The 12,204-nt window shown below is 38.9% G+C and overlaps 1 protein-coding gene across 2 annotated transcripts in view; it reads right to left on the reverse strand.

The window, feature by feature from the left end:
• PLEKHG1 (pleckstrin homology and RhoGEF domain containing G1) overlaps window positions 1-12,204 on the reverse strand; it is a 2,146,741-nt gene that overhangs the window by 672,342 nt on the left and 1,462,195 nt on the right. The window lies entirely within an intron of this gene.

A 12,204-nucleotide genomic window follows, 5' to 3' on the forward strand; every position in this document is an offset into this window, starting at 1 on the left:
AGGGTGTTTAGAGAAACCACATAAGACTACCCAATAGGACAGGCCTCTGTTTCATGTTATGTAAAACGCAGTTAATATTATGAGAAGGTTATGGAGTAAATACGGAGTTCCTGGACATGAGTGTTCCATGCAGAAATCTCAATAGTGAGATTAATAAGACTAATGATGAGGAAGATCATTCCTTGGTAACAAGTGACTGTAGATTCTAAAACCTGCTCTCAAAATATAGACTACAGATATATTTGCAAAATAAGTTTGGCTGCACAAAGGGGGTGATAAATTGTTCTAGTAACATCCAGGTAACTTCAGATACTGAAAATAAATTTGATTATGCTGAAAAAGAATTGCCCAAGCAACGTACAGAGGAGGAGATGGAATTAGAAATAATGATCAGAGAACACATCAGCATGAAATTATAGTACCATTATATCTGTTATTTCCTAGATTATTTAAGTATGAGGGAATTACTCAAGATTGGAGACATACCCTTGTTAAACCCATCATTAAGAGAAAGGAAAAAAGGACAAAGCTAGAGTCAGACCTATAAGTTGCTTTCTTGTTGTGGAAAATAATGGAGAAGTTTATTTCGGATAAAGTACTGTCAAAATTGGAAGGACTGAGACTTGAACCATATATCAGCATGCATATGTTGAGAATAGATCTATACCTACCATATCATGAAGTTATACTTGAAAAACTATGCCATGATATAATTTGCATAGACTTAACATCAGCCTTTGATTGGGTCATACACAAACCACAGATAAATTAGAAACGACTAGATGTTGACGTAATTTTGAGAAGACTGATAGCTGCATGGCAAGTATACAGCAAGTGAACATGGTGAAATTCTAGTGGGTTCTATCCCAGGCCCATAATTGTTGAGGCTGTATCTTTCAGATCAATTTTATTCATACGAGGTGTTCTACAGTCTGTATACAGATGACGTGAAAATAGGTAAACTGATTCCATCTGTAACAGACGCAAAAGAGTTTAGCTAAATTGATCATTTGGGCATAGGAGAATAACATGTTAATAAATACTTCGAAAACCAAGCTTATGAGATATGGGAGACAGACTTTAGGGTGAATATTTAATACAGCACAGAGTGACTGAAACTGTGTATGGGTAGATCCAGTTCTGAGGTTTTCTAACCATATCAACCAATTGGTTGTATAAAAAATGTATAAAGTTTAGGAGATCAAAAATAATGCAATCATTGTAAGTTACATCAGCTCCAAACTAGAGTATGGAACAACAATATGGAAACCTTATAAGAAAACAAGCATGAGTGAATTGGACAGTAAAAACAGCAAAACTACATTAAGGACATCCATGGATGTGAAAATGTAAGTTATTACAAAAGACTGAAAGCTCTGAAATTGTACTGTCTATCATACAGATATTTAAGATGAGACCTTATTTAGTTAGGTATATACAGCATTTAAAGATCACTACCTCTAAGAGGTGCTTGTAGTTATTAAAGAGTAGCACAGAGTCATTTTATATATATATATATATATATATATATATATATATATATATATACACACACACACACACACACACACACACACACATATATGACATATACACAGAATTCTATAACTGCCAATTACCTTTTATTATTGTATAACAATGACATAAATGAAAAGTCCGCTTGCAGTTCATTTCACTTACCTGTAAAAAGGAAAAAGGAAATCTCGTGGTGAAAAAGGACCTTCTGTACCTCGGTTAGCATTTGCAGCAACTTGTTGAACAATACTTGTAATGCCCAGTTTGGAGCTAGGAGTACTGCTATTTATCTTAGTGTCTTATTTACTATTCTTTCTTATTTAATGAAGTAAAAGCCAATACCAAAAGGACTTTGGCTAACTAAGTTTGCAGATGAGTGCAAGCTAGGGGGGGGGGGGTCTATATCATATGAGTGAATCGCACAAATTGTGAATGCTCATAACATCGAAAGTACCGGACCTTGAACTTCCTATTGCGGGGGGCTGCGCCCCCCCCCCACACACACACCACCCACTAAATATATACTCCAACTCCGAGATTGCACTACAGTACAACCAGGATTCTTTTTTGGACCAAGAGAATTTTCCTCCATTGAGGAGGTCCGAGAGACTGAGGGACAGATACAATCAGAACAATCAGGATCAAGGGACATTTCCTATGAATGGGGGTTGGTGTGTCAATCGACTTGCATTGAGGTTGGAATTAACCTCACAGGGACAATTTTTTGATAAATGTCCTATTTTTAAAAATTCTAGAAGTGATTTTAACGTGTTCAACTTTTCATCTGTACAAATTCATGTTAATGTTTGCGACTTACTTGCTAAATGGTTGACGTTTGTTCCTGTTAGAAATTACAATTTAGATCAAACATTGGTAGATTTAAGACATTTTATAAGGAAATTAAATTTTAATGCTTTATTTAAATCTGTTGAACAAGTGAGCAACCTTTTACATATATCTAGCACCTACAATCCACCCATACATCCATCTATATTAACCTTTGAAAGGTTATGAGAGGTTGACTTGAGGAATTTACAGAAAAAGGTTTTTTGCACGAACCTGAGTGAGAGTGAGTTGGAGGGTCTAGCTAAATTGAAGTTAAATAAGGAGGTGAGAGTGATTAAACCAGATTAGGGAGGGGGGATTGTAATTATGGACTTGAGTGATAATAATATAAGAATGAAGAACATTTTAGATGGGGTTTCATATAAGAAAATATCATTGAATGAACTAAATGGTACTTATAATAAGATTCAAAATGAGTTGAATGATTTGTTTATTGAAGGTTCCATTTCTATTAATGAATTTAATTTTTTGTCAGTACCCCATCCAAGAACTCCCTGTATGTTTGTTCTGCCTAAAATGCACAAGAGCATTTCGGATCCACCCATGTGTCCAATCGTTGATGGATGAGGTTCTATCACATACCCCCTTGCTAGGTTTTTAGATATCAAGTTAAATCTTTTGTAGCTGACGAACCAAGTTTATGTAAGGATTCATGGGATTTTTTACATAGAATTAACAATTTGGAATTTATTGATACTGGTTTCTTTATCACTATAGATGTTAAAGACTTCTGTACTTCAATTCTCCATGAGAATGGGGTTGAATGGGTGTGTGAGTATTTATTTCAAAAAGGAGTACCCCAGCCTAATATTAATGTTTATGAGCAACTTTGTAAGTTGGTTTTAAAAAACAATTGCATAATTTTCGAGAATTAATATTTCATCCAAACAGTGGGGGTGGCCATGGGCTCCCCTTGTGGTGGGCTTTATGCCAATATAGTCATGCTACAGTGGGAGAAAAAAATTCCTTTTTAATTCACAATTTTATAAACACTGTAGGATGTACGTACAATTTATATTTTTGGATGTGCCTGAACAGCTGATTGTTGAGTTTTTGGACTATATTAATGGTTCAACACCCTTCTTGAAGTTTACCCACACAATTGGTTTGAATGCGATTTTTTATTTGGATGTTAGGCTGTTAAAAGACCTTGCATCAAAAAATTTTTTTCAGAGATCCATTGTAAAGAAACATACTCCAATAGTTTCTTACATTTCGATAGTTCCCATCCATATAAACAAAAAAAGAGCAGTTATTAAAGGGCAGTTCGTAAGGGCTGCCCAGATGGTTTCTTGTTTTGAGTAATTTCTTAATGAATATGAGCTATTGAAAAATATGTTTTTGAAAAGGGACTATCCATTTGATTTAGTGAACAATTTAATGTTGGAAGTTATTAATAAAAGGGAGAGAGGTTTCTTTTAGGCCATTTTAACTGGCAAGAATGGATTAGTTGAATGTATGGATTCCACCAGTGTAATAAACACTAGCTCTGAAGAGGTCAGGATGGTGTCGAGCACAGTGTTTGAGACACAGAGTATGGAGGTTTATAACAATGTTAACTTCCGTTCAGCCTTTATTACAACTTACAATTTGGAGAGTAAAGAAATTATGGATATCTTGTTTAAAAATTGGGTTATTTTGTCTTCATGTAGTGAGGTTAGACAATGTGTGGGGGAGAGATCTATTGTCTATAGGAAGGGTCAAACTCTTAAAAACATGTTTGAAAGTGGTGGCCATTCACAAGGGAAAGGACATATGAAAAAATGTGGCCTATGTAGGTATTGTGAATATATAACTGAAGGGTCTTCCTTCAATATAAATGGGGTGAAAGTGAATTTAAATAAAAAGTGTAATTGCCAAACAGACAAAGTTGTATATTGTGCGTTTTGTTGTAAATGCCCCTATTTTTATATTGGGAAGACAGAGAGGAAATTAAAGAGTCGCATTTATGAACACCTTAGGGATATTAGACAGAAAAAGGATTCAAATGCCCTAGCAAAGCATTGTAATGAGTTAGATGACTACATGTTTAAATTCACGGTGACTAGCCACTTACAAATTGACCCTAGGGATGGGACCATGGGCTTTACATTAGAGAGGAATGAAGCCCTATGGCAACTTAGGACCAATGCAACCCAGTGGCCAGGCCTGAATGAGGCTTTTTCAATTACTTGTTTTTTAAAACTAAAAACACTTGATAAACGATGAATGTTGGTATTCCTTTATTGCATTCATTTTTGTATAAATAAGAATATTTATATATAACTCTATTGAGTACATTTGGTTATCTAATAGTAATAAGTATTTATTGTTTTTGGATGGCTGCATTATTTGAAATATAAAACATATGTATATATAAGAATTTAGGTGTATATATTTATATGTATTTGTGTATTTATATTTTTATATATACTTTTTATAATGTATTTATTTACACATATATTAGTATATGATTGAATGTCCATCATGGGTTATTTAATGTTATTTAGTATATTTATTTGCTCAATTAGATGTTTTTCTATGAATTTTTTTTTTATAGAAAAGGAGGCTTTTGCATATACATTTGGTGTCCTTAAATTTATTTTATATGATGTACATTGTGTTTAGGTGTATAATTGTTGGGCATCATTCTGATGCATTATTCATGAGTACAGTGTTCTGATTGATCCAACCTGTAGTGCATGGGCAATTTAAAATGGATTGTTTTATGAATTGCCTTTGATCTTGATAAAGTCTCCGAATTCAGAGATGAAAGCACTTGATTTTACTATTAAACGGATTTTTTATTTTTCTTGTCATTAAAGTATTTACTAGATTTATTTTGAAGACCGGACATTTTGTTTGTGTACTCCTTTCCTGGTTGACCGTATTTGTGTGCAACAGTGAGGAAAGGGCAAATATCCCATTCTTCACTGTACTGCAATCTCAGAAAAAGCACTTTAAGTTCTGGTGCATTCGATATTATGAGCGTTCAAAATTTGTGTTATTCGCTCATATGATATAGACCCAAGCTAGGAGCAGTCATTGAATGCTCAAATGACTTAGCCATTCAGCAGGAAGGTATGTCTCAGATAAAATAACTGTTGTCAAAATCATGGTCTGAAATAAATGCCAAAAATGTGTTATATCTTTTGGGAAGTCATCTACACCAGGGAACTGCCACTTTAACAATACCCCCTAAGAGCTGATTAAGTTGTTCAGGATTTGGGAATTTAAAGGGACAGTGACCTAACTTTTGATCAATGTGTCTGTTGTTCTAAGAATGGTCCTTCTGCATTACACAGCTTATCAACAAAGGGATTGTATCTAGATCTAGGGATGCCATGGTCCCTCTTTACTTGGTCAAAATTACACCACTCATTAAATATAATGCCCCTTTGACATTATCTGTCTAGATATATGAAACTGGAATGCCCTCAGATATACCTTACTAAATGGATACAAGGCCTAAACAACATGTCCTACATGGACCAAGTCAACGTCCTGTCACTATACTCAGCATCCTACAGACAGCAAGCGGTGACCTGTGTCTGGCATACAAGGCATCCTCCGACCCATTACTGATGGATTTACTGCACAACAGCAAGTCAAATGGGATCAGAAAAAGGATCTAAACCTCTTCTGCAACATCAACAGAAAGGTTGGGAGGGACAGGTATATTTCCAGTGTATACCATTGCTGTGGAACAGACTCCCCATCCCCATAAAACAAGGTTTATCCCTGTCAATTTGTGAAGTACAACTTAGATCTACAGATGGGAAACAGAACTGTCCCCTGTACTACTAATGAACAGATGCAACTCCTAAATGCTTTATCCCATGCATGAGTGCCCTCAAATTATCTATGGTATGATCTATTACAAATAAATATGATCTATAGGCAATCTATAACCAACCTAATATACAGAAAAATAAATTGTGCACTTTATTCATCTGCTCTTACTGTGTTTGTGTTTCTTCCTACTTTACTACATTATTTTGCTTTTGCCTCTTCTTGAAAGTACTCAATTGTCCTTATTCGCTACATTTATTACTGCTTGGTAGTTACCTGATTAAACTGTAACTGTTATTCTAAGCCTTTTGGTTTAAGCACCTGGGCTTCAGACAAGTTATTTTACATTAAAAGGGTTTGTGGTCTGCACTGTTGTGACAGAACAGGTAGCTTACATGCTTCTAAGTTGGAAATTGCTAATTGAACGCTCAGTGTTGGTTATTCTAAAAGTGTATTAGTTCTGGTTTAAGCACTTGGGCTTCAGGCCAGTTAATTTACATTAAGAAGGTTTGTGGTCAGCACTCTTGTGGGAGGAGAGGCTAGATTCTGCCCTTCTGAGCTGGGAATTTCTGGTTAAAGGCTTATTGTGCCTGCTTATTTGAACCATTTCTTTCTGAAATTGGTGCGCCTTGTTTCCTGTAGCATAGACTAGATTTAGGCCTGCTGAATCCAGCTTTGTTTGTATAACTGATCTAGGCCATCTTTTTTGGAGAAGGTTCCCCTGCACCCTAGTGGCAAGAGTGTGCAGTTAGAACTTGTCTGATTAAAGACTACTGGAACAGGGCTCAGTTTTGAGCTTTTTACTGGTTAAGTGGGTAATTTGTTTAAATCAATTTGCTCATTTTCTATTGTTATATAAAAAAATGCACTTTATTTGTCTGTTTTTACTGTATTTGTGTTTCTTCCTACTTTATTTTGCTTTTGCTGCCTGTTCTTAAAAGTACTTAATTGCATTTATTCTGGTGCTTTTATTACTGCTTGTTAGTAGCCTGATTAAACTGTAACTGTTATTCTAAGCCTTTGGTTTATGCAATTGGGCCTCAAACCAGTTGTTTTACATTAAGAAGGTGTGGTCTGCACTCTTGTGGGAAGAGAGGGTAGAGTCTGCCCTTCTGAGCTGGGGGTTTCTGGTTAGAGGCTTATTGTGCCTGCTTATTTGAACTGTTTCTTTCTGAAATTGGTATTCCTTGTTTGCTGTAGCATAGACTAGATTCAGACCTGCTGAATCTAGCTTTCCTTGTATGACTTGAGCTCTAATCCAGGCCATTTTTTTTGGGAAAGGTTCCCCTGCACCCTAGTGGCAGGAGTGTGCATTTAGAACATGTCTAATCAAAGACTGCTAGAACGGGGCTTAGGTTTTAGCTCTTATTGGTCAATTGGTTAATTTGTTTAAATCAGCTTACTCATTTGCTACTGTTAAAAAAATACACTTTATGCATCGCCACTTAGTTAGGGTTAAACTATTCCGTAAAATCTGCTCTTCAAATTTTCCCTTAGAACTAGTCAGTTTTTTTTTTTGTTTTAGCACTCAAATCTGTTTCTTTGAGCTCAGCACTTGTTCAGAACTCGTTGTAAGCACTAAATAAGCTACTAATTACTACAGCACTCAACTTTCCTCACTTATCTAGAGGAAAACAGTTTTTAGTACTTAATAAATAAGCACCTATCCAGGCATGCCTAAGGGTCAGCTCCTGGTGTTTTCTCCTGTCTACCTGATGAATCTGGGCATCTTGGGGCAATGCAGCAATTGCCTCATGTACCACAGACAACCCTCTCCTTTAACTACTCAACACTACAACCTGTGAGAGATGCAGTTATATAGCCAAGCTGGAAGTAAAGCTCTCTTCAGCCAAGACTGGACTAGACAGTCAAGAGGAGAAGGTAAACACTTGCACCACACCACACTCATCACATAGTCCCTTCAAAACCTACACCACCAAAATCCACACATAGAAACACAAAAACGTTCACGGAGGTTCTCAATAATAATTTTCTCAAGCAACAGAGACCTCCAAAGCAGAAAAGCAAGCAACCTCTACCCCCCCCCCCCAACACAACCCAAATGACACATAGCCCACAAACTCAGTGTGCCAATCAACCACAGCCCATAAGGCAAAACAACGTACCCAACACACTAGTAATAGGTGACTCTATAGTCAGGCACACTGATGTCCCACTAACCAGGATCCGTCACATAACCCACGCACTCTTGTCACTCCACAAGTACAAATATGACCCTGTCATTGTCCATGTTGGTGTGAACAACCTGAGACATACCTCCCTGGATTACATGAAAACAGACATGGAAGAGCACTCCGATCTTGTAGCACAGACAGGTATGACCCTAGCCCTGGGTAGCATCCTGCCATCGCCCAGAATGATACAGCAGTACATGGGCAAAATTATTGACTTTAACAATTGGCTAAGCTTCTGGTGTCATTCTAAGGGGATCCAGTATCTGTCTGCCTGGGATGACATAATCGACAGACCACAATGCTTTGCCAGAGATGGCCTGCACCTGTCACCCTTGGGATTCTGGATACTGGCTAAGGCTCTTGCCACCCCTATAGTGCCTTTTTTAGGTAAGGTTCAAATGACAAATTCACCACCATAACAGGTACAAGCAAGCAAAATCTGAAGGTAATGCTACTTAATGCTAGAAGTCTAAACCTCAAAATGCACTCACTCGAAGCACTCCTTAAAATGGAGAACATCGACATCTGTGCAGTGTCAGAGACCTGGTTCAAGGCTCCAGACAGCACTCCTGCATTACCAGGCTATAATTCATACCACACCTTTCGGCCACCTAACCTGGACCGAAACACTAAAGGCGGAGGCGTGTCCATATTCATTAAGGATATCCACAGATCCAGGATAGTTGCTCAGCATAATGCATCCGAGATTATCTAAGTGCAACTAAAGTACAGTTTTGTACCTACCATCAATGTAGATGTTCAAGTGTTCACCCTGCTGCAGTCATCACACTTGGGTTATCCTGTCGTCAGGCGGTCCCGCATTCGGCCGGAATCTCAAAGTCTTGGTCTGGCGTCGGTTGCTGTCGCCTCTTCCCTGACGTCAGTGCGCCAGGGGTATATATAATGCAACCAACGCCATTTTCTTCGGTTTTTCTTGCCCCAGATGTCAGGTGCCCCCCAAAAGGGTGGTCAGAATTTAGAACCAAATGGAGTAACCTCTGCACAAACATAAAATCCCTTCAGCTATAAGCAAATAACATCAGTAAGGTATAGAAGAGATTTAGCCAGTAGATCAGAGGGGATGGAGGGAGGGTAACCTGGACTGCAGCAGGGTGAACACTCGAACATCTACATTTATGGTAGGAACAAAACTGTACTATGTTCGTGTTACCCTGCTGCAGTCATCACACTTGGGTTGAATCCCAAAGCTAAGGAAGGGGGGAGGTATCATAGAGGGTTAGTGGAGGCTATAAGGCCCTGCAGAACTGCAGTGGCGAAGCCCGCCCTGGTCTTAGAGTAAAGAAGCAAGTGATAGTGTTTGGTAAAGGTGTGTACTGAACTCCAAGTTGCAACTTCTAAAATCTCCTTGGTTGGAACCCCCCTGAGAAAAGCTGTAGAGGTAGCTGTTGCTCTGGTAGAGTGGGACCTAATGTTAGCAGGGACTGGTTTCCCATGATGGGTATAGCAGAAACGTATGCAATGACCTATCCATTTAGAAATGGTTTGCTTTGATATAGCCTTCCCTTGAGAAGCTGTAGCATAGGATACAAAGAGTTGGTCAGATTTTCTGAAACCCTTAGTTTTGTCCAAGTAGTAACGAAGTTGCCTGTGAATGTCCAAGGAATGCAGGAGTCTCTCACCTTTGTTCTGTGGATTTGGGAAGAAGGTGGGTAAGTGGATGGTCTGATTTAAAGCCACACTGGAAACCACCTTAGGCATAAAGGAAGGATTAGTTCGTAGAGAAACTGTATCTTGATGAAAAATGAGGAAAGGTTCCACTGCCATTAGTGCCTGTAGCTCTGAAACTCTTCTAGCTGAAGTTATTGCTAGGAGCTGGGCAGTCTTCCATGATAGGAACTGAAGATCTGCAGAGGAAGCTGGTTCAAAGGGAGGTAGCGTTAGTTTTTCCAGAAAAAAATTGAGGTCCCATGTTGGTGTAGGAGCTCTCCTGGGTGGTCTAATGTTTTTTGCCCCTCTGAGGAACTGCCTTAGAAGAGGATGTGAAAATAAAGGTGGATCCGTGTTGTAGTGAGCTGAAATAGCTGAAGCATGGATTTTAATGGAGGAAAAAGAAAGTCCTTTGTGCAACATCTCAACTAAATACTGAAGAATGTGAGGCTGAATTGTGTCTTGGCCTTTAGCTTGGTTCCAGGCACAAAACCTTTTCCATTTGTCCGAATAAGCCTTCCTGGTGCTTGGCCTTCTGGCTTCCAGAATAACATCCAGAACTGCTTGGGAAAGAGGAGCTGGTTGGATGTTTAGTTGATTTGCCATGCAGCCAGATTTAAAGTTTTGAGCTGGCTGTGAAGAATCTGATTGTTTTGTTGTGTGAGCAAATGGGGATTTGAGGCAATATCCATGGTGGGCTGTGGGCCATATTTCTCAATAGCGGGTACCAGTGCTGGCATGGCCAGTCTGGGGCTATGAAAATCAGTCGTGGTCTCTCCTTTTTGACTTTCAGAAGAACCTTTGTGAGGAGAGGCAATGGAGGGAAGGCATATACTGTCAGGTTTTTCCAACTGAAAGAGAGTGCGTCCACTTTCCAAGCTTGATGGTGAAATGTCCTTGTACAAAATTTTGTTAGTTGATAGTTTTGAGGACTGCCAAACAGGTCTATGTCTGGAAGGCCCCATTTTTGAGTTATCATTGCAAATATCTGTGGATCTAGTTTCCACTCATGGGGATCCTTGATGTTTCTGCTGAGGTCGTCTGCCAACGTGTTTTTCTGTCCTGGCAGGAATTGAGCTTGTAACTGAACTTGGTAAGCCAGAGCTGTGTTCCATAAGATTATTGCTTGCCTGCATAGAGGGTAGGAATGTGTACCCCCTTGTTTGTTTATGTACCACATTACTGAGGTGTTGTCTGTCTTTATTGCAAGTTGTCCTGGATGTAATAAATCTTTGAAGGCTGTCGGAGCTTTCTGTACAGCTAGCATCTCTTTTTTATTTATGTGCAGATTTCTTTGATCTGCAGTCCATAGGCCTTGAATGCATTGCCCTGCCATGTGTGCCCCCCAGGCGTAATCTGAAGCATCTGTTGTGATAGCTTGCCTGGCTGGGGGCAAGGAGAAAGGCTGACCCTTGTTGAGGTGACATGCCTGTGACCACCATATAAATTCCTGTTGTAGGCAGGGAATGAGAGATATCATTGTGTCCAAGCTGTGGCTGTGTTGAGACCATACACTTTTTAGGTACCACTGTAATTTCCTCATATGCAGCTTTGCAAATGGTATTATTAGTATGCAAGATGCCATGAAGCCCAAGGCCTGCAGAATTTTTCTTGCTGTTAATAGGGTCTTTGTTGCCATTGTCTTGAAATATTGAGTCAGTTGTAGTTGTTTGTCTGGCGTAAGATAAGTCTTCTGGGCCGTTGTATTCAAGCTGGCACCCAGGAATGTCATTATTTGTGAGGATACTAAATTTGACTTCTTTTCGTTTACTGTGTACCCCAGGCAGTTTAGTAGAAGCTTTACAAAGGCCAGATGATGTAAGAGAATGTCTTTGCATTCTGCTTGGATGAGGCAGTCGTCCAGGTATGGATATATTTGAATTCCTCTTTGTCTGCAGTATGCAATTACTGGTGCCAGGCATTTTGTAAAGACTCTGGGCACAGTAGATAAGCCAAAGGGCAGTGCAGAGAATTGGTAATGGGTTGAACCTGCAATGAAACGGAGGTATCTTCTGCAACTTTGTCTGATAGGGACATGCAGGTATGCCTCCTTGAGGTCCAACGTTACTAGCCATGCTTCCTTGCCCAACATGGGAAGTAGCTGCTGTAGTGTTAGCATCTTGAATTTGGGTACTTGTAAGTAAGTGTTTTGAATTGAAAGGTCCAGAATTGGTCTCCAGGCATTGTCCTTTCTGGGCACTAGAAAGAA

This window comes from Protopterus annectens, chromosome 1.part0 (assembly GCF_019279795.1).
Source record: "Protopterus annectens isolate FY-2018-M chromosome 1.part0, PAN1.0, whole genome shotgun sequence".
NCBI classification, from domain to species: Eukaryota; Metazoa; Chordata; order Ceratodontiformes; family Protopteridae; genus Protopterus; species Protopterus annectens.